This window comes from Paroedura picta, chromosome 1, assembly GCF_049243985.1.
Source record: "Paroedura picta isolate Pp20150507F chromosome 1, Ppicta_v3.0, whole genome shotgun sequence".
Taxonomy (NCBI): domain Eukaryota; kingdom Metazoa; phylum Chordata; class Lepidosauria; order Squamata; family Gekkonidae; genus Paroedura; species Paroedura picta.
In genome coordinates this window covers 74,923,136-74,927,766 of record NC_135369.1, presented here as the reverse complement: position 1 = coordinate 74,927,766, position 4,631 = coordinate 74,923,136, and the positions used below count along the sequence as shown (strand labels likewise).

Below are 4,631 nucleotides of genomic sequence, written 5' to 3'. Positions count from 1 at the left end.
CACTCAAGATTTACATGCCCTACAATGTCATTCCACATATCTGGCATTGGACCCAGGGGAATATTTAGAGGGGTTTGCTGGAGCAGCTGTTGCTAGGAAACTATAGATACAGATTACAGTAATGACTTCTACAGAATCTGCTCTCAAAGCATTTCCTTCCTCCAGCATTTTATTACCACTTCAGGGCTTGTCTGTCCAAATAAGTCTATACTGTAACATCCTATACATACCCTATAAGTCACAGCTGTCTCTTTGTCCCTCTTTGATCATATAAACAACATCATTTGAGTCATTTTAGATTCAGGTATCTTCCAGCCTCCTGAGTCTTGGCCCAGCAAAAATCTGGTGTGTTTCCATTGCTCAGAATATAAAGATCACCACTCTCTACACTATTAATCAAACATATGTTTATTTGCTGCGGTTGAATGAAAGCAGTTGTTGTATCCATTGAGCTTGAAAATTATATAAGTTAAATGTAGGTCACTAAATGGGAGGCTTCTTTCAACACTAAAACTATCAAAGCAAATAGAATGTAATTACTCATAATATTTTCTGATTATATTATTAGATTACTGTTACATATTCCACACAGGATTTCAGCTGGTTCAGAATACAGTCACTGGTCTGTTATCAGGGCCTAGTCATCAGGATGGTATTACTCCTATTTTTCCTTCTTCCAGGTTATCTATTAGTTTCCAGATCCAAATCAAGATGCTGGGGGTTACCTTGAAAGTACTTCATGACTTGTGGTCACATGCCTAGATTTGCCAGATTCCCCCTGGCCACCAATGTGTGCCAGATCTAGGTTGGGAAACTCATGGAAACTTGGAGACGGAGCCTGGGGAAGACAGGGACCATAGATTCAGCTGTCCAAAGCCTCCATTATCTCAAGGGAATTGATCTCTGCAACCTGGATACAATCTGTAATTCCAGGGGATCCCCAGGCATCCCTACACATCACCTTCCCTGCATATTGCCATGCAGCAGTTTTCTCCTTGTAGTATATGGAAGAATGATCACCCCGCACCCTGTTCCCCTGTCTCCCAATACTTAGATCAAAGATTCATGCATTATAAACAAAGAGGCAGAAATCTCTACACTCCCCTTGGTAGCCTGCCACCACCCCTGAGTCTGTCCCAAGATCTAGGGAGTCCAGGGCCAACCCTCAAGTCTATCTGGGAATCAAGCAGGGTGTTGGCAGGAATAAGATCATTTGGCTGGCAGAGGGCATTGATGTTTCTATATCTTTGGCAGAGGCTAAATATATCCCAAGCTGTAAACAAGAAAAGCACTGAGTGGGCAGTCCCTGTAATACACTCAAGAATCAGACAAAGGTTAAAAAATATATATTTATTGAAGTCCACACAAGACAAGTAACACTAGTTAGTGAAGAAATAATAAAAGTATATAATATGTTTGCCTTTAATACTCACAAGCAGGAGGATTTTGAAATCAATAATCAAGAGTCTATAGAGCATAGTCAAAGCATGAGAGGTATGACCCACAAAGAGTATGACATTCAGGAAGGTCAGCCTTAGCAGCAGCACAGAATGGCAAGACCCCCAAAAGTAAAACAAAGGCTTAAGCAAAAGGAGGCTATTTATGGACAATCTCCCATGTGGGACTCACCCAAAAGGCCCAGTCAAAATACTACATGAATTTATCTGGAAGTCAATTAAACCCATAGTAAAAAGATGACAGGTTACTTTTAATACCCAGTCAGGAATCATTGGGAGAAATCGTTTTAAAGGCACATCGGAGAGCAGGCCCATAGAAGTAGGCCAAATTTTTTAATAGAACCTAAGAATGAACATGAATTCCTGCTGGCAATGGCATACTGCATGTGCCCCCATTGAATAGGGTGTAGGTCCAGGCTTTTTCAGGGGCTATCCCATGCTTGTGGAACAACCCCGCAGAAAAGGTCAGGGGGCTTCTGATTTTCCAATGATGCTATAAAACAAAATTATTACATGGTGTTTGGGGAACAGTCAGAGTGTGGACCAACAGGAATATTTTTCAATCTGTGTTTTAGTGTGATTTGAATCATTATCATTTTTTACAGTTTTATTGCATAAAACTTGGGTCCTGTGTTGCTCAGGAGAATTATGGGTATATTAAGGCAGGCAGGCAGTCAGGTAGGTAGATTTTTACTTAAGAAAATCTGATTCAGCAGATTGACTGTCCCCTTTCCACTCAAATGAAGATATGCCTGTTTCTTTAAAATTGATACAATAGGATCAACACAGGACGATCTCAGATAAACCAAGAAGAAAAGACCTATCCTTATGGCATTAAACAATAATAAAAAATGATTTTAAACCATGTCCTTTCTTGAGTTTACTTTTAGTTTATTTCTTTACCAGGATGTCAGCCAGAACAGTTTTCCAGATAAATCCATTTTCTATTATCTTTTCCTCAGTGACAAGTCCTAAATTGTAAACAATCACAATTAATATATCATTTTAAATTTTGTTAGAAATAAAATAAAATATTTCATTCATGCTCATACCATACCTCTCTTCTCTTAAGTGCAATAAATCTAAGTAGTGTTTCGTCCACAACCTATAAACATAAATACCAACCAATAAACTATAATATTGTAATGTAAACATTCAGCATATCTCTTATCTTAAATACAATGAATTTACCTCAATACAAGTAATAATATAAATTGGCCGATGGCTCAAAATAGTATGGACCTGGTCCAAAAAGACAAAGTCCCAGTTACTTCCCTCAAGTGTCTCTAATTTATCTCTGAAGGCCAAGCTCCAGGTGTTCTAGTGATTCCAAATCTTAAAGGGGCTGCTCACAGAAAAAAAGAAAATTCCAGTGCTGTATTCAAGCCTTGAGGCTCCTCCCAGGTTATCCTGCCATCTCATCATGGCTTGCAATTCTACCCCCAAGGGGCATCCCTCACTTCCTCCCCCTTTCTGACTGTACAAATGAGAGGAGAAAGTTTGCCACTATAGATTGCAGTGCCATGAACGTGCCCCTCAAGGGCGTGATGGGGGGTGCTGGCTGCATTTTGAAATTTCAAGTACCTGAACTGCAAGCCACCCCATTTTATGCTCACCTGTTTTTTGATGGTGGGCATACATGTCACTGCAATTGATTAAGCAGAGCATCCATTCCTTTTGCTCCCTTTCCCCATTCGCATGGCCTCTGCAGCAACAATGGCACCAAGGAGAGTGGCAGTGCCCCCAGGCACCAGAAAGAGAAGTTTAGGAGGAGATGGCATCCTCCTCACCAGAAGGAGAGGCGGAGGAGGTCCAGGAACCAGAATGAAAATTTCAAACAGTTTCAGATGTAAAATCTATTGTAAAAAAATTTCATTTTAAATTGCCAGTAAAAACTTTGCTACTTTTATAATAGTTGCTGAGTCCCTCACATTTAGTATCATTTTAATCCAGTGTTTCTCATTAACACAGCTGAATTTCAGTTTCTTCAGATAATTAGCTAACAGGTGACGAAATACTTCAAACTTAGGACACACCAGAAGTATATGGTACAATGTGTCATGGATGTGTCATGTCAGCCTATCCATGTAAACAGTATCTCTCCTGAGGAGGGATCTTCAAAAATCTACCTCGGGTGACATTTGAGGGAAAGATGTTTAAGCGAGATACTAGAAATGCTCTTCTTAACTGGTGTGTCTCCAAAATTTGGAGATACATGGGCATGGATTTGTAAGATAAGGGAATATCTCAGAAGCGGGGAGAACATACACTGTTGCTAGAGGAGCCCAGAATCTGTGTATTCTGATCTTCTAGTCTGGCACTACTATGAGTATGTCCATTGTGATTATGGGCCCATAGGTGCAACTCTCTCTCCCTAATGCAGGAAAAGACTCACCACTCAAGAAGAGGCAGGAGCATGAGGAGACTCCCTTGGCAGGCCCCTCAGTGGAGGAGCTCACCAGCCATCGAGGGCCTACAGGAGAGGACCCTGTCAGCCTATGAGTGCCATCTGTCCATGGGGGAAAGTCCTGTGCTTCTGTGTGCTCCTTAGGCTTGGGGTTTGGGTGTTCTCTTCCAGTAACTGTTCCCTTCCCCTCCCCCATAATAGTGCATGCCTTGAACAAGAAGATAGATGCCCAAGAGCGTACAAGGAGGAGGGCTGGGAGGATCATCTGCCTGCACAGGAGGAAGTTGCAGAAGCCTAGCATGAAAGCCATGCTAGAATGCGTGGCAGGTCAACTGGGGATGGAGGGGGAGGGGGGTCAGGGCAACTAAAGATAGAGCTGTTGGGGTTCTTAGGGTGTGTTGATGGGGTAGGTTGTGGGCTTTGTTTTGTTTTTGTTTTTGTCCTGTTGAATGAATAAACATTTTCAAACATTAAACTTCTGGAGCCTCACGTGCCTTTCTTCCAAGAAGGTCAACTCCCCCCCCCCCACATAACCACAAACACACAGGCAGCACCTCAAAGGAGTCTTGTGGTGTGGCTGTATGACACTTTTCCCCCCCAGCCATGAGGACCAAATCCCATGGCCACATCCCAGGTCGCCCCAGAAAGAAAACACAACAATGTTGTTATGAAACAATTAAATTTTAAATTTATTGGTATAAAAAACAAGGGTGAGGGTGGTGATCAGGGGGAATACTTATCCCTATGCTTTATAAGGCAATGTCTTT

General features: G+C 41.8%; 1 long non-coding RNA gene across 1 annotated transcript; it reads right to left on the bottom strand.

The window, feature by feature from the left end:
• Positions 1 to 1,423: 1,423 nt before the first annotated feature.
• Positions 1,424 to 2,704, bottom strand: LOC143838810 (uncharacterized). The gene is made up of 3 exons (XR_013231466.1): positions 2,649 to 2,704; positions 2,515 to 2,562; positions 1,424 to 2,428 (listed from the first exon to the last, which is right to left on the bottom strand). It is a non-coding gene; the product is annotated as an uncharacterized LOC143838810 (long non-coding RNA).
• Between the last annotated feature and the right edge of the window lie 1,927 nt (positions 2,705 to 4,631).